This window comes from Dermochelys coriacea, chromosome 11 (genome assembly GCF_009764565.3).
Source record: "Dermochelys coriacea isolate rDerCor1 chromosome 11, rDerCor1.pri.v4, whole genome shotgun sequence".
In the NCBI taxonomy this organism is placed as follows: domain Eukaryota; kingdom Metazoa; phylum Chordata; order Testudines; family Dermochelyidae; genus Dermochelys; species Dermochelys coriacea.
Genome location: NC_050078.2, coordinates 24,630,842 through 24,658,655, shown reverse-complemented (window position 1 = coordinate 24,658,655; position 27,814 = coordinate 24,630,842). Strand labels below are relative to the sequence as shown.

Sequence of the window (27,814 nt, the reverse complement as noted above, 5' to 3'; positions counted from 1 at the left end):
ATATATCCATCCCCTTCCTACATATATACAACTACAGCCTTTTTATAAGTGATTAGGATACGCTTACTCACATTTTCCCCACACAAGCATATTACTGGAACCTAGTACTGAACAGGTGACTCCCCATCCTCTCTGGTCAAAAAAAGAGACTTATGTGTGGCTCGCTGGGCAGGCTGGTAATTCCAGAATGGCTTTCCTCCATAATTCAATGAGCCAACGATCTAACATTCAAATGACAAACTGCCAATCACGTCTCCAGAATAAAGTCTTCTGTTCTATCCCACTTTAATAGTAAAGTTTATGGAAATTTCATACAGCATCAAAAATCAAATCAATAAAAAACAAAAACTTTCCTGTACATTAAAAACCATTAGCTGTGATTGTACCATTTCACCATACTGCCATTCAAAATCCAAAAGAAAAGACCACTGTCCATTCCTCATTCTCTACTTCTGTTTTATTATGTACAAATATTTGAGATTACTGGAAATCTATTTATTTGTAAATGTATGTTAATATATAGCATAGTCATCTGTCTCCCTGTAAATAATGTGCTTTATATTGTATATTGACAGAATCATTTTGATGGGACTGGAACATTTCTGGTTAAAATAGAGTGTTTGGAGGTCAGCAGAAAAGTTTGAAATTCACTTGTGATTGTAGTGCATGCTGTTAAGGATAACTCAAGAAAGTCTTTTTAAATGAAAATTAGCAGTGGAACATAAAGTAATAAATACTGCTACTATTGATTAACTTATTCTGTTTCTGATGCATCATACTGCAAGAAATCAAAGTCTTTCCTTTTGCATTAGCCAGTTTTCTTCTAACCTAGGAGAGACTGCTACCCATGTCATCAATACATCAGATAGTAAAGTTTTGTGTCTGATTTGTGTCTGATGTTAATGTAATATTATGATAGATGTCTATTAACACATATAGTACAGTAACACATATTCTCTAACATCTTTGACAGTGGATGCTCTTTCTTTGTCAGTGTCAATCCATACTGGAATCTTGGGGAATGAACAAATGTGACAGAAGAGGACTACACCAATTATGGATGAAGGGATACTATCTACTCCCACTGTTTGATGTGATTTATTCGACGGTCCTTCTGCATTTATAGTACAGCAGATTGTAGCTGCTTATGAAGTGACAAATAGTGCTCAATGACATTGACTGACTTGTCTGATCAATTTAGCTTGTCTGAAAAGTAGCCATGAATTGCTTTCCTCACTGAATGATAGTACATACAGTCCCTATTCAACTTTACAAACACAAAACCTCAAATGTCATTGAAAAACTGATAAAAATGACTCTATTTAAACAAATAACACTACAATCCCTGCATGAAAAGTGAAAAACACTAACATTTCCTGTAGCTTTGCTTGAAACACTTCTCAGTTAAAGAATATTTTGTCTTAGAAATTCTGTCAGTGGAACATTTTTTCCTTTCAGTTTTTTTTGAATGTTTGATATATTTTATGATAGAAATAATGCAAGGGGGGAAACTCTCTAGTTTAACTTGTTGGGAATCAACACAGCAGCTTGCCCAGTTCTCAGGCAGTGTTGCCAACTCTGATTATTTTATTGCGACTGTTGAGGTATTTGATACTTCCTTAAAACTCCAGTTCCTGGAATCTTGGGATTATATGAGAATCTCAACCTTCATGTAAAAAATGTGTTTAAAAAAAGAGAAGGACAGTTCTAGCCATCATAGTACAGAGGAAAACTTGAAAACCCAAACTGAGTGCATCCTAAGGACTCGGAAACTAAAAGGCAATTAAACGGAAACCAAAATCTATCTTTTTTTTAAAAAATCCCATGATTTTGGAGCCTGACTCATGATGTTTGAACACTTAGGGCTGGCAATACTGGAATTTCTTGACTATATGGAACTTGTTATGATATATTGCATTAATGTCCTAAGGTTCAACTCTCCTATCCTTTCTTACACTGAAATCACCAGGACTTCTGGAGGAGTAAAGCACTACTCATAATATGAGCATGGATGGCAGACACAGGCCCATAGGGCTAAGGTGTGCAACTCTCTCTCACTGCTGAGAATTGACACAAATTGTCCCAGTGCAATTAATGGGGTGAAGGGCTTGAGGAAGTGTTCACCTCTGCAAGCATGAATTGCACAATCCAGCCTTGAAAAAGCCATTTATTAAAAGTATTTTTAAACATTAACAAATTCTAATTTTATTAAACAGATGAACAAATTTATACAGTCATCATTTCATGCTGTATCTTATAAGTAATATTTAGGACATCTCTTCTATAAAACAGAAACATTGGGCCCTTGTGAATGGTAACTGCATATGTGTTTGTGTATACATTATATATATAGACAAATACATTTACATAGCTATGTTGGGGGGGGTACATGTGTGTAGTATATATTGAAATATTAAACTGTGTTATCCATGCACAAGTATATTTATGTATATATTTCAATATATTAGAGCTAGGCAGTCCTTTACAGACTTAGTAAAGAGCCCCAGCATTATAAGCCAAGAACCATTTTTCCCTTTGCCTGTATTATTCAAATTTATTAAACAATATTTCACATTTGTTTGACACAATGTCAAACTCAGGACTCCTAAAGAACTGCTGCAGCTTTGGAACTGTTATGCTTTCTTGGGCTTTAATCATTTTTGGCAAGGCTCCATTTCCTGTCAGAAAGTGAAACAGCTTAGGAATGTCATTTTCACGAAAGAAAACAGAGAGAATCCGAGAGGAAGTTCTCCTCCACTCCAGAGCCCCTAAGATACTCAAACACACTCGCAGGAGGGCTGGAATACATCAAACATAAGCAGAGGGAAAAGGACACACTTTTCCCACATTAAAATACATGGATAAAGTTGAACTTTTGCTAAAAATAGTTCCCATGACTAATCCTATTAAGGTTTTTTTTAAAAAAATAGGCAGCATCTCCCTTGAAGTCAAATTATTTTTTAACTTCAGAATGACATTAGAAAAAGACTCTAAAGTGCCTTTGCTGAAGTCAAAGCCCCTGGAAGATTTTTTTTAAGTGAGATATGAAGGACAATGATGGCAGGATGGGTCAACCTTTGAAAGAGCAACTTACCTATTGAAGCTGTGGGGAGTATCAGGCTCACTCAGATCATAGCATATGATTCCCTCTTAAAAAGAGAGGTTTCCCTAGAAAGGGTGGAGGTTAAAGAGAGCAAATTAAGCCTAACCTTTAGCTATGCCAGTCCAGTGCCTATACCAGGCTGAACGTCCAGTACTAGAGGGGGAAAGATATAAAACTCTATAATACTTTTGCATGCTAGCCACCTGATTCCAGCTTCCTTTCCCTTCCTCATACATGTAAACTCAATCAACAATATTAGTTGTCGTGAAGATATCAGCAGTGTGATAACAGATTCTGAGCATGTAACGTATCCCCATGAAAAAAGCTCTCCACTGACAAAGTCAACATTTCGCACTCTGTTGTAGTCCAAATGGATAGTGAATGTTACTTAGGTGTTAAAGGGAAACTATGAAGGGGAAACTATAAAAGGATTTATTTAGTGCTATAGAATTGGCATATGCTTTAGAGAGTGATTAGCAATGGCAGGGTTCAGCTGTAAAGAAACTAGATTCTAGCTGATGCCACTGGAAATGGGAATGAGGATATAGAGTTAGATATTACCATATCTGAGGTAGAAGCGAAACTGAAACAGCTTAATGGGACTAAATCGGGGGGCCCAGATAATCTTCATCCAAGAATATTAAAGGAATTGGCACATGAAATTGCAAGCCCATTAGCAAGAAATTTTAATGAATCTGTAAACTCAGGAGTAGTACCGAATGATTGGAGAATTGCTAATATAGTTCCTATTTTTAAGAAAGGAAAAAAAAGTGATCCGGGTAACTACAGGCCAGTTAGTTTGACATCTGTAGTATGCAAGGTCCTGGAAAAAATTTTGAAGGAGAAATTAGTTAAGGACATTGAAGTCAATGGTAAATGGGACAAAATACAACATGGTTTTACAAAAGGTTGATCGTGCCAAACCAACCTAATCTCCTTTTTTGAAAAGGTAACAGATTTTTTAGATAAAGGAAATGCAGTGGATCTAATTTACCTAGATTTCAGTAAGGCATTTGATACCGTGCCACATGGGGAATTATTAGTTAAATTGGAGAAGATGGGGATCAATATGAACATCAAAAGGTGGATAAGGAATTGGTTAAAGGGGAGACTGCAACGGGTCCTACTGAAAGGCAAACTGTCAGGTTGGAGGGAGGTTACCAGTGGAGTTCCTCAGGGATCGGTTTTGGGACCAATCTTATTTAATCTTTTTATTACTGACCTTGGCACAAAAAGTGGGAGTATGCTAATAAAGTTTGCAGATGATACAAAGCTGGGAGGTATTGCCAATTCGGAGAAGGATCGGGATATTATACAGGAGGATCTGGATGACCTTGTAAACTGGAGTAATAGTAATAGGATGAAATGTAATAGTGAGAAGTATAAGGTTATGCATTTAGGGATTAATAACAAGAATTTTACTTATAAGTTGGGGACACATCAATTAGAAGTAACGGAAGAGGAGAAGGACCTTGGAGTATTGGTTGATCATAGGATGACTATGAGCTGCCAATGTGATATGGCTGTGAAAAAAGCTAATGCGGTTTTGGGATGCATCAGGAGAGGCATTTCCAGTAGGGATAAGGAGGTTTTAGTACCGTTATACAAGGCACTGGTGAGACCTCATCTAGAATACTGTGTGCAGTTCTGGTCTCCCATGTTTAAAAAGGATGAATTCAAACTGGAACAGGTACAGAGAAGGGCTACTAGGATGATCCGAGGAATGGAAAACTTGTCTTATGAAAGGAGACTCAAGGAGCTTGGCTTGTTTAGCCTAACTAAAAGAAGGTTGAGGGGAGATATGATTGCTCTCTATAAATATATCAGAGGGATAAATACAGGAGAGGGAGAGGAATTATTTAAGCTCAGCACCAATGTGGACACAAGAACAAATGGGTATAAACTGGCCACCAGGAAGTTTAGACTTGAAATCAGACGAAGATTTTTAACCATCAGAGGAGTGAAGTTTTGGAATAGCCTTCCAAGGGAAGCAGTGGGGCAAAAGATCTATCTGGTTTTAAGATTCTACTTGATAAGTTTATGGAGGAGATGGTATGATGGGATAATGGGATTTTGGTAAGTAATTGATCTTTAAATATTCAGGGTAAATAGGCCAAATCCCCTGAGATGGGATATTAGATGGATGGGATCTGAGTACCCAGGAAAGAATTTTCTGTCGTATCTGGCTGGTGAATCTTGCCCATATGCTCAGGGTTTAGCTGATTGCCATATTTGGGGTCGGGAAGGAATTTTCCTCCAGGGCAGATTGGAGAGGCCCTGGAGGTTTTTCGCCTTCCTCTGTAGCATGGGGCATGGTTGACTTGAGGGAGGTTTCTCTGCTCCTTGAAGTCTTTAAACCATGATTTAAGGACTTCAATAGCTCAGACATGGGTGAGGTTTTTCATCGGAGTGGGTGAGTGAGATTCTGTGGCCTGCGCTGTGCCGGAGGTCGGACTAGATGATCAGAATGGTCCCTTCTGATCTTAGTATCTATGAATCTATGAAACTACAGATCCAACAAGCCTGGAAAAGAAAGAATTAGAGTAAAAAATTTAAAATGACAATAAGTTAATGAAAAGGAGTACTTGTGGCACCTTAGAGACTAACAAATTTATTTGAGCATAAGCTTTCATGAGCTACAGTTCACTTCATCGGATGCATTCAGTGGAAAAAATGCTCACGAAAGCTTATGCTCAAATAAATTTGTTAGTCTCTAAGATGCCACAAGTACTCCTTTTCTTTTTGTGAATACAGACTAACACGGCTGCTACTCTGAAATAAGTTAATGAGCTCACTTAGCAATCAATCAATCTACCCATCCAACAACTTGCTCTCTTCTGTGGACTGGCAAGAACTGCAGACTATTTTAGGAGGAAGGAATCTCAAAAGTTGTTCAATTCTTTTACATCTCATAATTTAAATCTTTACCTTCCTTCCACCCTTAACACTCCACAAAGGGTGAGTCAGTTTATATAGAACATACATACAAACACACACAGAGAAAAGGGAAAGCATATACTATCCAATAATAGAAGGAGAAATCCTTGTACATATGCACATACACATACCGGCTAGGCAGGTAAAAATGAGTTGTCTGAAATTAGTATACACACACTGAGCACTAAGCCCAAACACCATTTCAAAATATTAAGACAACCATTGGACTCCTCTTTATTACTGTATTTCAACATTAATTTACATCTAGAGAGAGCTATAGCTGTATTCTTGTATCTGTGCTGGCAAGTAAGTAGACTTTAGTTCAGTTTCAGGGCATACAATTTGTTTTAAAACAAGTATATTTTGTGTTTAATTTAAAATATCATTATAAAAATAAACTAGTCACTGAGGAACTTTATTATCATTTATTTTCCAGTATAGAATACTGGTTTTATGGCTTTTTCTTTAGGAAAAAAACTCTCTTCTTATAGATCCATATATTCCAAGGCCAGAAGAGATCATTGTGATCATCTAGTCTAACCTTCAATCTAACACAGGCCATAGAACTTCCCGAAAACAATTCCTAGAGAATATCTTTTAGAGAAACATCCAGACATGCTTGCTAAGTCCAACTCTATGTGTAAATGAAATCATCCACAATTATGACCACTTAAAACCAACACAAATGTGTTTAAGAGTATAAACTGGAATGCATTTTCAGTAGGGCAGCATTCACCATTTAGAGCTGCACAGTGACTCAGGTTTGATAATCTGCTCCCCCATAAATGTGTCTAACTCTTTCTTGCTTAATATTCTTTTCACACTTGGCTCTGTCTTAGATCATTTGGAAATCACTGACTGATGTCTAATCCAAAAGAATTAACTGAAATTAAGATCCAACTATTCATCTAAGTCTGTCCCTCTGACATCTCCTGAATGCTGTGGCGTCAGTTTAAACTATGCGTGGCTGAAACAGAATAATGATCTTTCTTCCAAATATCTCAATACTACTTCTGATTCTCTGTCACCACCACACAGCCATTTTCTCTGTCAGTTATGCCTATGATCTGGGGGTCATCTTTGGCTCCCCCATCTCCCCTGCATTCTGACACTTCGGTGAAGTCTAAATCTCACCTCTTCCTCCTTCAAAACATCTGTGGTATCTGACGATTCTTTCCTGTCCACAGGTCACAAAGACCCAGGTAATCACTGTCTCCTCTCTTGATGGCAACTGTACGTAACATCTTACTCAGTGCCCCCTCCCAAAAAATGTACTCCACCCACTTCCAAACCATATAAAACAGATAGGTGCTAAAATCATCTTCTTTGTCTATTTTGTTGCCCACATCACCCGCTTAGTTGAATCCTTTCATGCCCTCCTGTTTCTCCACTACATCAAGTTTAAGCTTTTTGTGGTTGACTTCAATGTACTGTAACTCAGACTTTACCTGCTCATCCAAACGTTTCATTACATGGTGCCCTAAATTACCCCATCCCTTCTTCCCTACCAATGATGCAAGCTTTAACACTGTGTTTGTCCACTTTCTCACAACCACCTCCATGCCTTCTATCATGCTGTTCCCTTATTTATACAATTCTCTTCCAGAACTGGTCCTCCAAGCCATTACTGTTTTATCATTTAAATCCTTCCTGAAGTCATTTCTTCTGTAAAGCCTACAACAAACTAGTTGGCTAAATCATCTCTTCTTTTATTGCATGCATTAATTTTATGAGTGACCTCCGCATTTATGTGGAGGAAAGGGGTTGATTTTTGGGAGGGAGGGCATAAGACATTGGAATCTGAAACTGGGATTATTAGGAGGAAAAATAATAGAGTTAATTGGAGGAGGGGAAGTTGGTGAGCTTAATGTGTTTAACTTAAAAAACAAACTTTTATTAATAAGATGTATGACTATGATCATCATGATATCTCTGCTTGCATGTTGTATCCCTACATTTCCAGGGTTATTATAACTAAAATACTATAGTCAATTTCTAACCAAGTCTACATGCAGTGGCATTAAAATATGCCTAAAACTCTTCTCAGATTTCCGTTGACTATGACTGCATGGCCTAGATTCTAGATTTGGCCTAGATTCTCTCTCTTCAGTGTCAGTTACTTTGCTCTCTCTCTCTTTCTCGATACTTGCACCTTATTAGGTCTTATATACAGCTTCTTCTACCAGGAAAAAACTTTCATATATAACCCCCTCTTCAGCTGAGCAATAGTAATGGCAATACATTTTTGGGGAGTGGATTTTTCTTCCACTCTCCAAGTGAGTCTTGTATTCCCATGATTCTGTGTACCAGCTAAACAGTACTTCCCACAATACCAGTAGTCTCTCTCTGTGTCCCAGAGCATCATAACTCCTTCAGGGCTTTGCATGAAGCCATCGATTTATTATCCTTTTTATTGGCTCACTGAGACCACCAAAGATGATCACAACTTTTTGCACAGTTTCTTCCCACCCCATTTATATCCAGGTCTTTGCAAGCCTGACACAAATCTAATGGGCAAAGGCCTGAGCCCAGATTGTTTAACAATGCCTTTAGGGGCTTATTCACCAAAGTTCGATGCGCCGATGAACAGCTTGCTACAGCTCTAATGGTAAGGCATATAAAATGCATCATACATTAAATTTAATGTTGCCTCATTAGTCTTAATTAGATTCCTACATTACACTAGGATTATGGTTTCTTCGTGTTTATGTTTGCTCCTAAAATAAAATCTCCACTAGACAACGTTTCGGCATACTTTCTAACCTTTGAATAAATACACCCATGGATTCATGCATATCAATATTCTCAGACTTAAAGAAATCAAAACTAGATGATACTGCAAAAATAGAAGCATTAGAGAGAAAGTTGCAAAGGCGTAAACTTAAAGGAAGAAAATATCTATAGTTCACAAACATTGGTGGCTGGTCATTTTTTATTTGTCCTTACTATTGCTGAATTTTTGATCATATATGATAATATGTTTGAATAGGAGTTTTCTCCCTTACATGATAGCTAATCCTCATGCTTTATCTAATGGAGAAGCTACAACTTTAGGTTTCAAAATCTTGAACATTTTCCCAAGATGGGAAAATCATTTCCTGCCCAGATCTAATGGTGAGTACAACTCATACACATTCATCTAACTGACCTATTACACCATCTACAGCAACATGGCAGCTGTAGGCTCTGAAAGAAAAGTCAATTAGCCCTGTACCAAGATAGTATTCTGCTGATAATTGTTAAGATCCATTCTTTACATGTCACACCATCTTAGATTTTCCATTTTAAATAATTTTATTTGAATTTACATTTGGTCAGTCTTGCCTTTGTTAATTACAGCTTGATAACTACTGAAAAAAAGAATGAGTATTCACTCAGATTCAAAATTTAATTTCATTAGTGAATCACATTAATTCATGTCCTTGCTTTGTAGGAATGCTTATGCAATCATGTTTTAGTCACACAAATGTACGTAGAAAGTGAATTGGACAATAGGAATCGAGATGACTTGCGGCCAGATGGAACGGGATAGACTGGAAAATCACACCATCGCAGGGAAAAGGCAGGTCTACATGATTGGGGACTCATTACTGAGAAGGCCTGTAACAAGAGCTGATCCAGAGAACAGAAGGGTGTTCTGTCTGCCAGGTGCTAAGATACAGGATGTGGACCTGAGGCTGAAGACGATCCTAATGGGAATGGGAAAGAATCCATTGATTGTACTTCATGTAGAAACAAATGATATGGCTAGATTCTCACTGGAACGTATCAAGGGAGACTATGCCAGGCTGGGGGGAAGAGGCTTAAGGAAATCGAGGCTCAGGTGATCTTCAGTGGGATTCTGCCTGTTCCTAGAGAAGGGCAACAAAGGTGTGACAAGATTATGATGCTCAACAGATGGCTCAGGTAGTGGTTCTATAAGGAGAGCTTTGGGATGTATGGCCACTGGGAAGCATTCATGGATGGAGGACTGTTCTCTCAGGTTGGACTTCACCTGAGTAAGGAGAGAAAAAGACTTGTAAGATGGAGGATAGCACAACTGATCAAGAGAACTTTAAACTAGGAATTCAGGGAAGATGGTTGGGAAATGTCCAGGTAATCTCCATGCCAGATTTTCTCTTTGAGAGGGAAGAAAATGAACTAAGAAAGCATACAGCCATGGGAGGAGAATGGACATAAGGTGGAAGAGCAATGTATATACCAATCTAATAGGTAATATTGGTGGTAGAATCTCTGTGCCCAATCGGGTAAAGAATGTGAGCAAAGCTAAACAGCAAAAATTAAGATGATTGTACACTAATGCGAGGAGTCTAGGTAACAAAATGGAGGAACTAGAGCTACTGGTGCAGGAAGTGAAACCAGATATTATAGAGATAATAGAAACATGGTGGAATAGTAATCATCACTGGAGTACCGGTATTGAAGAGTATGTGCTGTTTAGGAAAGACAGAAATAAAGGAAAAGGTGGTGGAGTAGCATTGTATATCAATTATGAGGTAGACTGTCAAGAAATAAGAAGTGATGGAATGGATAAGACAGAGTCTGTCTGGGCAAAAATCACACTGGGGAAGAAAGCTATTAGAGCCTCCCCTGGGATAGTGCTTGGGGTATGCTATAGGCCGCCAGGATCCGATTTGGATAAAGATAGAGACCTCTTTAATGTTTTTAAAGAAGTAAATACTAATGGGAATTGTGTGATAATGGGGAATATAGATATAGACGGGAGGACAAGTGCTAGTAATAATAATAGGGCTAAGATTTTCCTGAATACGATAGCTGATAGATTCCTTCACCAAATAGTTGCTGAACCGACAAGAGGGGATGCCATTTTAGATTTGGTTTTGATGAGCAGTGAGGACCTCATAGAAGAAATGGTTGTAGGAGACAACCTTGGTTCAAGTGATCATGAGCTAATTCAGTTCAAACTAAATGGAAGGATAAACAAAAATAGATCTGTGACTAGGGTTTTTTATTTCAAAAAGGCTAACTTAAAAATTAAAGAAATTAGTTAGGGAAGTGGATTGGACTGAAAAACTTGTGGATCTAAAGATGGAGGAGGCCTGGAATTACTTCAAGTCAAAGTTGCAGAAACCATCAGAACCCTGCATCCCAAGAAAGCGGGGGGGGGGGGGGAATCATAGGCAGGAGTTGTAGACGAAGCTGGATGAGCAAGCATCTCAGAGAGGTGATTCAGAAAAAGCAGAAAGCCTACAAGGAGTGGAAGATGGGAGGGATTAGCAAGGAAAGCTACTTTACTGAGGTCAGAACATGTAGGAATAAAGTGAGAAAGGCCAAAAGCCATGTAGAGTTGGACCTTGCAAAGGGAATTAAAAGCAATAGTAAAAGGTTCTAAAGTCATATAAATAAGAAGAAAACAAAGAAAGAAGAAGCTTAAAACTGAGGATGGAGTGGAGGTTAAGGATAATCTAGGCATGACCCAATATCTAAACAAATACTGTGCCTCAGTCTTTAATGAGGCTAATAAAGAACATAGGGATAATGTTAGGATGACAAATGGGAATGAGGATATGGAGGTAGATATTACCACATCCGAGGTAGAAGCCAAACTCGAACAGTTTAATGGGACTAAATCAGGGGGCCCAGATAATCTTCATCCAAGAATATTAAAGGAACTGGCACATGAAATTGCAAGCCCATTAGCAAGAATTTTTAATCAATCAATCTGTAAATTCAGGGGTTGTACCGTATGACTGGAGAATTGCTAACATAGTTCCTATTTTTAAGGAAGGTTAAAAAAAAAGCGAACTGGGTAACTACAGGCCTGTTAGTTTGACATCTGTAGTATGCAAGATTTTGGAAAAAATTTTGAAAGAGAAAATAATTAAGGACATTGAGGTCAATGGTAATTGGGACAAAACACAACATGGTTTTACAAAAGGCAGATCGTGCCAAACCAATCTGATCTCCTTCTTTGAGAAGGTAACAGATTTTTTAGACAAAGGGAATGCAGTGGATCTAATTTACCTCAATTTCAGTAGGGCATTTGATACTGTTCCACATGGAGAATGATTAGCTAAATTGGAAAAGATGGGGACCAATATGAAAACTGAAGGGTGGATAAGGAACTGGTTAAAGGGGAGACTACAACGGGTAACACTTAAAGGTGAACTGTCAGGCTGGAAGGAGGTTACTAGTGGACTTTCTCAGGAATTGGTTTTAGGACCAATCTTATTTAATCTTTTTATTACTGATTTTAGCACAAAAAGCGGGAATGTGCTAATAAAGTTTGCAGATGACACAAAGCTGGGAGGTATTGCCAATACAGAGTAGGACCAGGATATCCTACAAGAAGATCTGGATGACCTTGTAAACTGGAGTAATAGTAATAGGATGAAATTTAATAGTGAAAAGTGCAAGGTCATGCATTTAGGGATTAATAACAAGAATTTTTGTTATAAACTGGGGACGCATTACTTGGAAGTAACGGAAGAGGAGAAGGACCTTGGAGTATTGGTTGATCATAGGATGACTATGAGCCGCCAATGTGATATGACCGTGAAAAAAACTAATGCGATCTTGGGATGCATCAGGCGAGGAATTTCCAGTAGAGATAAGAAGGTGTTAGTACCATTATACAAGGCACTGGTGAGACCGCATCTGGAATATGGTGTGCATTTCTGGTCTCCCATGATTAAGAAGGATGAATTCAAACTGGAACAGGTACAGAGAAGGGCTACTAGGATGATCCGAGGAATGGAAAACCTGTTTTATGAAAGGAGACTCAAAGAGCTTGGCTTGTTTAGCCTAACTAAAAGAAGGCTAAGAGGAGATATGATTGCTATCTATAAATATATCAGAGGGATAAATACCATGGAGGGAGAAGAATTATTTAAGCTCAGTACCAATATGGACACAAGAACAAATGGATATAAACTGGCCATCAGGAAGTTTAGACATGAAATTAGACAAAGGTTTCTAACTATCAGAGCAGTAAAGTTCTGGAACAGCCTTCCAAGGAAAGCAGTGGGGGCAAAAGACATATCTGGCGTCAAGACAAAGCTTGATAAGTTTATGGAGGAGGTGCTATGATGGGATAGTCTAATTTTGGCAATGAATTGATCTTTGACTATTAGCAGTAGATATGCCCAATGGCCTGTGATGGGATGTTAGATGTCGTGGGATCTGAATTATTACAGAGAATTCTTTCCTGGGTATCTGGTTGGTGAGTCTTGCCCAAATGCTCAGGGTTTAACTGATCGCCATATTTGGGGTTGGGAAGGAATTTTCCCCCAGGGCAGATTGGCAGAGGCCCTGGGGTTTTTTTGCCTTCCTCTGCTGTGTGGGGGCACGGGTCACTTGCTCGAGGATTCTCTGCACCTTGAAGTCTTTAAACCACGATTGGAGGACTTCAGTAGCTCAGACATAAGTTAGGGGTTTGTTACAGGAGTTGGTGTGTGAGATTCCATGGCCTGCATTGTGCAGGAGGTCAGACTATATGATCATAATGGTCCCTTCTGACCTTAAAGTCTATGACTCTATGAATTGTAAGCTCACGTGCTTCAGTACTGTCACCAGATATACCAAAGTTGCATATTTTATTTTCTATTAGATCAAACGCTTGACATAGGCTTCCCAAAATCCCTTATCGGGGCCCTCACTCGATCTGACGAAAAAAAGTAAAAATGGTAAAAATGTTTTCAAAAAATGTTTATTTTTAAATCAAAAAATGTCAAAGTGCAAAATTTTTGAATCAGCTTTCCCCCTGACTTAGAGGCATGTAAATAAGTGAGATAGACATTTGACAATATCCTTCACAAGTGCATCCATATAGACAATGGGCAATTACTTTGTGTAAAATTATATTTTAACTATGCCCCTATCCATATTACAGTAGTCTATATTTTTTCCCAGACTGATGCCTTGGGAAAGGCCTGTGCAGCCCCAAAAGGAAAAGGGTTGCATTTTTTAAAATCCTCTAATCCTGCTTTTCTGCAGCCTCACCATAAACTGCTGTTTTTTCCCTGAGAGATTAAAAGGCCCAAAGGTTTCAACTTCTTCTTCCTGATTATAAGAGTTAGTCACCCAATAAGCAAAAAGAAAAAAATACCACATGACTTATGAGGCAAATTACAACTACATAAAAGCTTGCATTTCCAACAGTGAACTGTTTGTGATAGATCCATAGAATAAAATTCAATTAACCAAAGAAGAGTTTTGAGTAAATATGCATGACTGACACTTTCAAGTAAATGGTGATTGACTCGCAGACATTGCAGGAGCAGAAAGAGGGGCTAAATTAATTATGTAAATTATTAGCTTAGCTATAATTTTAAAAATATTCAAATTAATAAGTTATAAGGTAAAAATCAGAGCATTTGAGAAGAATGTGGTAATGGAGAGTGTTAATTGGCTGGAAGTCTGATATTGATTAATAATAAGAATAATAATGCCTAAGGCCAAATCACTGCTATCAGTGTTAGTGCTACATGAAAACATTTAAAAAAGACACTGAAATTGTCTTCTTTGCTTATTTTGCAAAAAAGCTACAGAGTTAACTTTCCAAGCAAGAAAGAGTTTTGGGGTTTTTTTGCCTTATGCATAAATCATTCCTATTCCTAACACTACTTCTAGACTCCTGACATACCTATTGAAATTAAAAACAAACCTTTCAGGAAGCATCTTGTTGTTACATTGGGGTCGTCCCACTACTCCTCTATTCTTTCTGACATGTATTACTCTGTAGCAGAGATGGCTCCAAGCCTGCCTCATGCTCATGCTATTGTTACTGGGGCGGATTGTCACTTGACCTGATGTAGCTGCTCAAGGGAACAAACAGGTGTAAGTCCCCCACCCAGCACTCTGCTGAATGGCCTGCCTGAAGCATATATCCAGATGCTGTGGGGAGTTCCAGCTCCACTTCTTGAGTGAGGGGACTGGGGAGTAGACAGAGCCTTGGTTTCAGCCCCCAGTATGCTGCAGACAGGAATGGACAAGAAGTAGGAAGCAAGGTACATCCTGGAAAGGGCTGCAGTAACTTACTTTTTGCCACCAACAGGAAAAAAAGAGAGGAACCAGGGGAAGAACTGTGGCTTTCTGAGTCACAGCTTCTTAGGGTTCCACCTGGACAGCACAACTATGAACTGCCGTTTACACAAGGGTGGGAGCTAAGGCTAAATCTAGCCCACTACAAACATGTTTTGTCTCCTGATTTGAGCAATGCCTTTTTGTTTCACTGGTTGCCAGTGTGGGGGATTTATGTCCTTCCCTTTTTTCTCAGCTGGAAGCATATCTTCGCTTTCCCTCTCTTCCCCCATTCAAAGCAAGGTTTATTAATACTTCGTAGATCAGTGTGTTTCATGCAACAGTGTGGACTGCTCAGGGATGAGTCTCTCAACACAATTTGGTTTGAGTGACAAAATTAATGTTATTGATACACAGCCTTTTGTAATCCTATATGTCCAATATGATGGTCCAATATGAACTATCAATCAGCTACTCCAAAAAAATATCATTGTGATTGATAATGAGGCAGCTAGGCAGTCTTTTGAAACTTTGATCCGAATATAAATGACACTAAATTTAGGAAGAAGATCTAAAAAGTAATGATTTATTACTTTAAAATGTGTTCATCAAAAGATATTCAAAACAAGAATTAATGTTACTTAATGAAGATTATTTAAACAAACAAAAAATCATAAGCATGATTTGAAAAACGGAGTTTAAGTTGAAAGGAGCTTATGTAAATTAACATGCCTAAACACAATTCATGTATAAACGATGTCATATGATGAAAATTCATTCATTAGCTACAATTTGGTCTTATGACACTATTATTATATTTGCATTAAATGTACCTGGTATTAAGTTGGGTACATATAAGGGACATATCTACAATTGGCCTCAACAAGGCAAGATGTTTGACTGTTACTAGAAAACCTTTTATCATATGTCTATATTTTGTTTAATTAATCATGTATGTTCATTAACCATTCATAGTCATTTATTATGCACCATTTCAAGACATCTTATGTTACAATGGTGTCAGTTTCACTTTGATCATCTAAGGATCTCATGAGATGACATTTACAACTAAAAGGCATGGCTTCTCTGTACGCACTGCATACGTGTGTAGTAGAGATTTAGACGTATTAAAAAACCCACAGAGCCACATAGGTTGCAGAAATTAACGATAGCTCTCAGATAACAACCCACAAGTGACATAGGAATAGCCAGGTGAAGTGATTTGAGCATGATTTTAACAGTGGATTAGTGACAGCCATGAAACACAGTGCTATTACTCATTTTCTCATGTAACATTCAATCATAAATGTTAGGCCATGGCATATCATTTTAGATCTTGACAATAGCCTGAGTAACTTATTACAATAAAACGATGTGATGTGTATCCAAAACTATTCTAAAAACTCTTTTCTCAAGTTTGCTACAGTATATGCTATCACACGTATACGGTAAGCACTAAATTTGTGTATCTAAAGAGAGGAGAAGTACCATTTTCATAATACAGTATCTCCCCTCCCCTAGAATAATCATCAATGAAACTTGCTGTGCAAGAAATTTGGAACACGTACCTATTAGGTACAGTCTGTTTCATGGAATCACAGTTTACAGCTTCTTCACTGTTCATTTCTGTCTTCCATTGCACCTTTTATAAACCTACTGATTAATATCAAACAGTGAACAACTCTGACAAGCAGGATTACTAATCCAACATAACTGTTTATAGTTCGAATGAAAAAAGTGCTCCATTTCCAGCCAATGTACTTAATAATAAAATCCTGTTGTACTTAAATGTTGAAAGGATTACATAACTGTCAGAGTTCCTTTAAATGTTAAGAGTAGTAATCATATTAAAGACATACTATACAGAAGCAAAAGTAAAATGTCAGTTTAGTTATTACCATATATGTACGAGGTTTTAAAATATAGGGGCCAGATTCCCAACTGCATCAAATCTGCATTCACTGGAGCTGAGCAGAGCAGAAGGGAGACCTTACCTTTCTGTTTCTCCAATCATGGGCCATATGAGGGGTCAAAAAGGCACTCTGTATAATTTAGAGTAGCCACAGGGCTGCTCTAAATTACACTGACTGCAACAATGCCACAAAGACCATTCTGCTACCAAGAATCAGGAAGAGTGCGGTGCATTCTGTGTCTCTCCCACTTCCAACATGTACTCTAGGTGCAGGAAGGGAGCAGGTAGTATATAGCCAGACAGTTTAGTTCCAGGTTGCCTGAAGACAATCCTTGGGTGCCCCTTTAAGGTAGGTTTTTGGCAGCTTTGTACTACTGAAGTAGCATAAAGTAGCCATAACCAAGAATCTGCTCCATAACATTCAAAAGCTCACATGCATATACTCTTAATTTTTAATTTTAATTTTATTTTTGTCTCTGACCTACATTGTTGGATTTGACATTTACAATATATGTGCAGAAATCAATTAATACTTTATTAAGTAATATGCTGAATGCTCTAACATTGCCAAAGGCAATTTGGGTAAATGAATTAAAGCAATTTGCCGAAGAGAATTAAGGCTGCGATCTTGCAACTGACTCTACACATGCAGACCCCAGCAATCATCTGGCATCATTAGAACACCTGGGACCTGACACAGCCACTTAGCCACCTTATAGGTACAGAGGGAGAAACAATGATTTCACGCCTTTCCAGCTTTGTTTCAGAAGACTGGAGTCGTTCCCATACTCTTCTCCCACCACTGAGAATGGAATTTATACCAGTAGAAACTATGTACATTCAATAAAATTCTTATACATCAGTTGGACATTAGATCCAATATTAGCATTCCTGTGATTTTCAGAACTAGTAACATTTCTTTGTGGTGTTCTGTTTGACAGCTCAATACTAAGATTAAAAAATGAATATTAACGCTCGGACTTTTATTTACATGTAAAATTTTTGAATCATTCCTTTTCAGAATCACACCCTTATAGAAAAGTTCTTGTGGGGGCTTGTACAGCAGACAGGGTGTATTCTTATCCTGTAATTTGTGCTGCCAACGCTAGTGACTATCAAGACCATGTTGGGGGCACCAACTCTAAAGAAGTCATCCTCATCCCTTCCTACAGCACCTATTCGTTGGTGTTTCTTGGTGTTCTCCCATCTTCTGACCAAGTTTGTCCACATTTAGTCTGTACTATAAAAAAGAATCAAAACACAAGGTAGTGTGGCAAAATATTATAAAATATGAATAATTCTAGGTATGCTAAGGTCCAAATGAGACTAGTGACAACATACACAACCCATCTGAAGGTTAGCAGGTATATATATGCCCATTGTAACATAGGCAATGTTTAAATTTTTCACAAAATTTCTATACTGCTAAAGATGTAAGAGACTGGGTCTGCAAGTGGTTGGTGCAAACTCAAAGTTGGGCAGCATTGTCTGGGGAGGAGTCTAGAGCACCAGATGAAAATTAACATGGTTCTCTCTTAGTGGAGAAGGAGTATGTGAGATACCCTTTGGTTGATGCAAGGGAGTACAAATTTCAATCCCAATCAGTGACTCAATCCCACTATGTACAATTCAGGCTGAAGTACACTTCTGGGGAAGCTCTAAAAGTAGCCATATCATCATCATCATCATTCTGAATCACTCACACCACACTTTTGATTAATGGCACCTTCATTGCATGAAGTTCTTCCTTTATGGGAGTTTTACAGAAAGATTTGACATTCTCTAATTTCTTAATTCCCCCTAGCCCAGTTATCAAAACAAACTGTCGTTCTCAAATTAAGCTTCTATTTATTGCTTCCATTTTTTTGTTTTGTTTTGTTTTGGTCTCTGTCCATAAAGGGACAGAAGCTCTTTTATGACACAGCAGATGGTTACCTTAGATGGTTATCTTAGGCTTAGCAAGGTCGGGAAAGGGAAATCCCATGTTCTTTCCCTGTATTTTGAGGTCTTCTTATTACATTAGTACTTATTGTCTGATGCCTGATGACAGGACAATGGGGACTGCATGTTTCAGTGAGATTTCTACTACCAAAGTCCCTTTCCATTGCTTCTCTCACTGCACTGTTCTAATTATGCACTATTTTCTGTTGCTGTATTCCTCCAGGTCTTGTCTTACCAAATGATGTAATTCTTGATTACAGTTCTTGTACTCAACTTGTACAGTCATGCTGATATATTCTTGAATACCTTGATGACAAGTACATGCATTTCCCTGCAAAACAATAACTATGCTAAAGCTTTTATAACATCCTAGATCCTTCTCTGAAAGCATTTGCCTATACTGTCAATTCCTTCTTTGCTTCTTAGGTATCTGACTTAAGCATAAGTATACAAGTCCTATAAATTAATAGAAGAGTATCATCTCATGAGTGATAGGGGTGACAGACATGCAAAGCATAACTGAGTGGATCTGGCACTGATGTTGTGAACAACATAGCAGTCATACTGTAAGATTTTCCCACAGAATAACATGTAATTTATTCTAAGTTGGTCCAAAACATCTACTTTTTTTCCTCTGCATAGTTGCTATCTTCTGCAATGTTTTGTTTAGATAACTATGTAAATGGAGAGAACTACATTACAATAGAAGGCTCCACTCAAGGAAAAATTAACCAGTCACACCAACTAACCAATTACGAGTCAGAATTACCCCCAAACCTTGCAATTGTCACAAAAAAATGTCACTTTGCTAAAAAAACTCTGATTTTGTACTTTAGGGAAGCCTGGATTTTGGCTGATGAGGGAGTAATGGTTTATCCTCTATGGTAAGTAGAGCAACATGCTATATACAGCATGTTACCATTTGACTTGCATTCTAACATTATACATTTATCTAAAATTAAATCAGATATTAAAATAAGGATAAAAAGTAGACATTTGATGTGTAAATTTAAATATTTAGTTACAAGTATATGAGAAAAATAAAAACAAAAAACAAATTTTAAGCAGAAATCCAACCGAGCCTAGCTCAGAGCATCTCAACTTCTTAGAGAGCAGAACTTTAAAACCCTGCAGTTCTCAGAATGCTTTTCAGCACAGAAAAACATAGGATCTGCCATATTGGATCAGTTGTTTGCATTTTATTGTAGCCATGTTAGTCCCAGGATATTAGAAAGACAAGGTGGGTGAGGTAATATATTTTATAGGACCAACTTCTGTTGGAGAAAGAGACAAGCTTTCAAAGTCCAGAGAGCTCTTCTTCAGATCAGTTGTTCTTCTGTCATTTATGATCATCTATCCAACATTGTCCAATTTTAGACAGAAGGTACAAAAATCTACATGCTGAACATTAATGGAATAACTTGCTCATAAGAGAAGTTTCTACTTGCATGTAATCCCACTTTTAGGCCTTGCAACAATGAGCAAATCAATACTTTTAAAAATCTGGGACTCACTGAAAGTCAATGAGACTTAGACTCTTAAGTCAGTTAGATGCAGATTTTAAAAAGGTATTTAGGCACACATTAGACATCTATCTGCATCTGTAGATGCTGAAATACCTAGAAAAATCTGGCCTTTAGGCATTTTTCAAAATTGTACCCAGGAGTTTGTATACATTTATATCAATCCTCAGTGAAAAAGTAGCACATCTTTTTTAGATTCCTATGAAATTTAGACCTATATATTCTACTTGGGGCTCTGGAGTGGGTCAGCAAGTAAGATGACAGAAGGGACAGTTTTGTGTCAGGAAAGACCATAAAATTTTTCCCCATAGTTGACATGGATAAGGCACCACCTTTCAATCTAAAGGATCACAAAAGTTCTCTCTCAGCTACAAAGCACCACTGAAATGTTGTTGCCCCTGGGATGTAGGACATCAGCCAGGAGGAAGACAAACACACAGCTCATTCTACATCCAAAAGATTTACAGGTGTAAATCCAATATTGAGACTTGTGATACTTATGCCTTTTCAGGGTTATAAGTCATTATATTATGACTTATACATTACATTATATTCAGAAACGTATTACTGTAAATTTCACCTGTAATTATAAAAAAACTAATAGCAATAAGCAGCTCAAAATTATAAAGTAAAAAGATCCTTCCAGACAAACTGGATTGGTTTCTTAGATAGAATTATAAAAATCAGTGGGTGTAGAGAAGTGGTAGGTTTAGATTTTAGTAAAGCATTTGATACAGTTTCTCATAGAATCTTACTCTCAAAATTAATTCAGATTGGCTGGGATATGAACTCTGCCATGAGTTTGCCATAAGAGATGGCAACAAAATACCACTGCAGTTTTGGGTTTTATGTATAGAGGCATCACATCACAGTGCTGGGAAACAGTAATAGGCGTCAATGCTTACAGTATGTGAGATATGCATTTGTTTTGGGGCCCTTCACTATCTGACAAAAACTGGAGGGAGTTTGAAGAAATGCAACAAAAAAAAGATTAGATGTTTGGAAGGAACTGATGACAAAACAACATATTAAAAGGTGGGATCTTCAAAACCTCAGCATTGATCTAATCCTGTTCCTATCAAAGTCAGTGGTAAAACTTCCAGAGTTTAGCCAATGGTGTATACTTTTGAAAATTTCTTCCTAGATGATGACAAATATTAGAAGGGGAAAACTCTAAAAAGGGAAATAAATAATTTTGGGTACAAGGGAAAATTTAAGCAGAATATCCTGGCTAAATTGTGGAATAGCCTCTCAAAGGAAGTGATGAGCATGCCAGTGTTTGATACACTTAAAACAAACCAGATCAAGCTCTGGAGAATACATTGTAGGGAATCAACCAACAGGAAGATATATTAGATAACTAACCAGATCAGTTCTATCCCTCATATATGTGGTGCTACCTATGAATCACAAAAATTGTATGAATCACTGGTCAAACAAAATTTGTGCTTTTCTGTGAAGCTGCAAGTCTTAGCAGATATCTGAAATACATACATGTTTCATACTTCAGCTCAAACATTTAGTAAAGAAAGTACCTCAAAGCTTTGGAAATGTAGATTTGTACAGCTTACTATTGCATATTATTCCTATTGATAGAACAGTAATTTGCAGCCTCATTAAAAACAAATTTTCAAAAATTACTCCTGATTCTGAATTCCTATAAGGAGATGCATAGTTTAGTGGCTAGAATTAGGAATCAGGACTTCTAGAGCCAATTCTCACATTATTTGTATCCTCCAAAGAATGTATTCGTGGCTCAGCCAATGACTCACTGAACAAGTTTGGAAAAATTTCTTCACCACCATGTGCCTCAGTTCCTACACCTGTAAATTTGGTATAATAAAAAGTACTTGCTTCTGATGAGTTTTGTGAGATTTAATTAATTCACATGCAAAATAATATCATTACCATACTATCATGAACCAGAACTAGCAGATTATTTATACAGTAAAGCATACAATCTGAGCCAGAGGTGGGCAACTACGGCCCGCGGGCTACATCCGGCAGGACCGTCCTGCCCGGCCCTTGAGCTCCTGGCTGGAGAAGCTTGTCCCCAGCCCCTTCCCTGCTGTTCCCCGTCCCCTGCTGTTTCCCCTCCCCTGCAGCCACAGTGCCATGTGGGCAGCAGGGCTGCGAGCTCCTGCCACTCTGAGCGGCATGGTAAGGGGATGGTGGCAGCATGCACGCAGCAGTGAAAAAGTTGGGTAGGGAGTCCTGGGGGGCAGTCAGGGGACGGGGAAGGTTAGGAGTGGAGGTCTTGGGGGAGGGGGCGGAGGTTCTAGGGCAGGGCAGTCTGGGGTCGGATAGGGCATGGGAGTCCTGGGGGGCCTGTCGGGGGGGGTAGTCAGGGGACAGGGAGCGGGGGGGTTGGATGGGGGTGGAATCTCGGGGGGGCGGTTTGAGGCAGGGGGTCCTGGGAGGGGACAAGAAGCAGGGAGGTTTGGATGGGTCAAGGGTTCTGAAGGGGGGCAGTCAGGGGACAGGAAGTGGGAGGGGGTAGATAGGAGGAGGGGGCCAGGATGTTTGGGGGGCACAGTCTTCCTTACCTGGCCCTCCATACAGTTTTGCACCCCGATGTGGCCCCCAGGCCAAAAAGTTTGCCCACCTCAATCTAAGCCGTAGGGACCAGATTATTCAGAAAGATTATATATAAGGAAATTGTAAATGTTAGTTTGCACAGTTAAACCCAGCATGCCAGAACTTGTCATTCTGTTCTGCTCAGTCCTTCGAAGAACTGTCACTAAGATCCCATAAAAATGATTATGAATGATTAGCTATTGCAACCAGGTTTCTTCCACAACACAGTGAAGATCAATGCATGAACAATGCAAATTAAACAGGCTATCAGGGAGCAGCTATCCATGTGTGGAGAGAAGGATCTTCCTCCCAAACCTGAGGGCAGGATACAGACTAGCTGTACAGGTGCTCCATAACGAGGGTCTGTAGTGATGGTTAGGGCACTCCGTGGTGGAGTTTTAAGCACTGGATGTCACAGTAGTTCATGTAAGAGCAGCTCCCCACATCACTTCCCCATTCCAATCTCAAACAACCCTCTCCAGTGCAACGAAGGGAGGAACATGCAGAGAGTCCTTCTGTACAACCTCTCTATGACCTTCCATAGCAGCATAACATAGCTGTGGTTCTGTGGCCTTTCAACCTTTCACATTCAGAGAAGATAGAAGCATTTCACCCCACTGAACCTCTCAGCGTGGGGGAATAATTTCATTCTAGCCTTCATTTAAACAAAACAAGACACTCCAAGAATGGAGATGCCCAAACTGCAATACCAAGGTCCACCTCAGCTCAGAGACCATAACTAACTTTAGTTATATAAAATAAACACACAATTATAATATTTGATTGTACTTGTGTCATCTTTGACTATTGCTTATCTACCCATCGTAAAAACTTGTATCACTGAAGTTTTCAAATACAAGGAGAAGGCCAGTAAATGACTACATTTATCTCTCAGGCTATACTTCAGACACAACTGCTCAAAAGAGTAGAGCTGTGTCCAGTGGCTGATGCTCCCAAGGTATCAGTGAATTATACATTTATTTTATGCAATTTCAAATACTATTAAATTCTCACTAGTGAGCTATATCTGTAGAAAATGGGCCTGATCCTGGGAACTGCAGTGTTTAGCACAGTGGTTCTCAAACTAAGGCCGCTGCTTGTTCAAGGAAAGCCCCTGGCGGGCTGGGCTGGTTTGTTTACCTGTCGTGTCCACGGGTTCAGCCAATCATGGCTCCCACTGGCCGCGGTTCACTGCTCCAGGCCAATGGGGCCTGCAGGAAGGGCAGCCAGGGCCTGGGCTGCTTCCCGCAGCCCCCATTGGCCTGGAGCGGCAAACTGCAGCCAGTGGGATTCATGATCGGCCGATCCTGCGGACGCGGCAGGTAAACAAACCGGCCCAGCCCACCAGGGACTTTCCCTGAACAAGCGGCGGCCCTAGTTTGAGAACCACTGGTTAGCACATCACAGTACTGGGCTCAGTCACACAAGCAAAGGTAGCTAATATAACTCCTTTTGCTGGATCAAAGCTGAAAACAATCCCATCAGTTACCTGGTACACTCATGCATATGAACACTCCTCACTTGCACTGTTTCTCAATTCACCTCACTCTAGGTAGGTTGTATTGCTCAGAAGAGTGACCAAATACAAGCAATAAGGGTCCAATCCAACTCCCACTGAAAGTCAGTGGGTGTCTTTCCATTGACTTCAAAGGGAGCTGAATCAGGTTCTCGCTGAACATCAGGGAAGATGTTCATCAAGATCTGTAAACATGATTTTCTGTTCATCTTTCTGCTTCTTTACTTGATAATCTCATTTCTCTGGCCCAGTGCCATAGGCTGCTGTTCATCAGTTGATTTACGGTAAACAGAAGAAAAATTCTGTAAACTTGAATTATTTTGCCAGTAACACACATTTCAGTTTCCTTCTGTATTCACAATTAAACAAAAAAAAACAAAACAAAAGAAAGAAACTATTGTATTTCTTCCAGATCTTTGAGTAACTGGCTTCAGCCCTAATTGAAAGAAAGTAGATTTTATGGAGAGACAAATTATACTGTACATAAGAATTTCATAAGATGACAAATATAATAATATTGCCTTTTAACTAGGGAACATTGAATTTTAAACTAAAGAATCATTTAGATTTCAAATTTCTCAAAACAGTTGCAAGGAGACTTAGAATTTCAGAGCAATTGCAAGGATGTGTAGAGCTCAGAATTTAGTTTAATGAACAAGATAAGAGATGCTAAAAAATCTCAATGAGTTATCATTACTTATACTAGCTTCAGTTTCTGAGTGAACAATATCAGATTAGTAAAAGGAAAAAGAAAACCACATTTAAATAATATCGAGGGTTTCGTGACAAGAAGAAACGAAGCCCAGGAAATTCAAAGTTAAGGTTGGCACGCCATTCTCCATTCTCACAGCTCAAAGGAGACGGCTAAATGGCATGTGATAACAAAATGTCAGACTGAACTTTAAATTTCCTGGCTTTGGTTAGTTTTATTCATCAGTTTTAGCATTTCAACTTTGCTGTTGGAATTTCTTGATTCAATGGGGTTAATATGTTTATTTCTAGACAGGAAATAAAGAAAACAAAAAAGGTGAAAGTATCTTGTCCCCACTTTATGTAAATAAGAAGAGTTGGACCACACAAAATAGACTACCATGAAATCATGGACTATACCAGTATATGTAGATATAGTTGCAGTAATTATATACCTAATACACCAAACCACCAAAACTATGATTAAATAGATATTTTGAAACCTTTATTATGTATTTAATTGAACAAAATGCCTTCTTTGGAGGACACAATATAGATTACCTAATTAAGCCATGTGATCTGTAAAACTATATAGATGAAACATGTGCAGCAAGCAATTATTCATCCTGAATATGTCATTGGATTGTTTTATAATTTTCTAACTAGGACAAATATTAGACCACATGTGGACTGATCGCCTTCCATTCCCCCTCCCCCCCCCCCCCCCCGCTTTTCTTCTCTCTCTTCAATTTAAATTACAAGGGAATTTTTGTTATACAAGTCTAAAAAATGTTCAGTACTGGAAAACTAATGATTCATTTTCTTATTTCTTGAACTCAGAAATAGGTGATTTATGTATTTTTATTTTAAAAGTGTGATGTCTGAAAGCATCTAGATGGTTTTAAATTACAACCTTAACTATAGAAGAATATATCTGATTAAAACAATTAGCACTATACAAACCAATGGAGCACATGTAAACCCTGTGGCCTGATGTTCTGGAGGCTAAGGAGCTCTTTGCCCCTGTCTGTCGCACCACCTCAACAGGGTACAGTGCAGAGAGGACTCTTTGCAGAAAGCAGCAGCAGAGCTGAGTAAACTTTAATGAAGGCCCTCCTCCTTAGCTTCTGAATAAAGCGGACACCACTGTGGCTGGGTTAGGAGGTGAAGCAGGAACTGGATGCAGGCTTGCCTGAATGTACCTGAGGACTCTGGGATTATGCTACTCACTGATACCAAACCCTCAGTGGTGTTTAGTGGATGGGGAAGGGGGAAGTGATGCAGTAAAGAGACATTGCCTATTGGGAATTCACATCAGATGGTTAGGAACCAAGTTAACACACTACTGCCAAAAAGATACCATGGAAGAGTACATTATTTATCAGATTGCTATGTTTCTCCACATTGAGCCTGTGTTCCCTTTTCGGCTAAAAAAAAAAGTTGTCCTTATTTCATACACAGACTTAGTGCTTGTGAGTGGGGACCAGGGAAGGTATTAATGATCCCAGAAATTCTGGGTGGGGGTTTGAGCCAATAATGTTTGTTAGTGTTAAGAGGGTTCCCTACGCATTTGAACTCAGCCTTTGTTGCCACTTACAACACCTGACAGAAGTGTTAGAATACATTACACAGAATAAAAACTGGCTAATTAATAGACCTCAACATGTAATTACTAATAGGGAACCAGCACTGAATGAAGCTGTTTCTAGTGGAGTTCTGTTCTTGCCCAATGCTCTTCAATGTCTCTAATAATGACCTGGAAGAAAATACGAAATCACAGCTGATACAATTCAAAGAAACAAAAATTGGTGGAGGGATAAAAAATGGTAAGGATCAGTTACACAAAGAGATCTTGGCCACTTGGTTAGCTGGGCTCATTCAAACAACATACATTATAACTGAGCCAAATGAAAGAGTATATATCTAGGAACACAGAATGGACACAATTATAGGATGGGGAACTATATTATGAAAATCAGTTTCTCTGAAAAGATCTTAGAGGCTGTGGTGGATAGTGAATTGACCATAAGCTCCCAGTGTGATGTTGTGGCTCAGATCCTTGAGTGGATTAAAAGAATATCAAGGAGGAATTGGGAAGCAGTATTATCTATATATATATAGTATTGCAGAGGTCATTACTGATACATAATTTCCAGAGCTAGTGTTCACAGTTTAAAAAGGCTGTTGGAAAATTGAAAAGGGTTCAGAAAAAAGCCAATAGAATGATTTGATGTCTGGAAAAAAAATCTACTTTGCAGAGAGATTTAACCTATTTAGCTTATTAAAAAACAAAAAATAAAACAAAGCTTAAGTGGTGATGTGATCCAAGTTTACAATTGGAGGGAAGATTTCTAATTGTAGAGAACTCTTTAGTCAAGCAGAGAAAGGCATAACAAGTTCCAGTGCCTACAAATTGAAGCTAAACATATTTAAACTGGAAATACTTTTGATAGTGAAGGTAATTAACCACTGGAACAATTTTGCAAGGGATCTGGTAGATTCTCCATCACTTGAAGTCTTTAAATCAAGATTGATTTTTTTAAAGATATATTCTAGTTCAACCAGAAGTTATAGACCTTATGTAGGCTGACTGGATGAAGTTCTGTGGCCTGCATTACACAGGAAGTCAGACT

At 38.5% G+C, this 27,814-nt stretch overlaps 1 long non-coding RNA gene across 2 annotated transcripts in view; it reads right to left on the bottom strand.

Moving 5' to 3' along the window:
• LOC122458088 overlaps positions 1-27,814 on the bottom strand; it is a 186,820-nt gene that overhangs the window by 15,902 nt on the left and 143,104 nt on the right. Inside the window, exon 4 of one of the 2 annotated variants that reach the window (XR_006277930.1) lies at positions 26,326-26,937. The exons of the other annotated variant lie outside the window; for it this stretch is intronic. This is a non-coding gene — a long non-coding RNA (uncharacterized LOC122458088). Of the gene's footprint in view, positions 1-26,325; positions 26,938-27,814 lie in introns of those variants that run through there. 2 annotated transcript variants of the gene reach the window in all.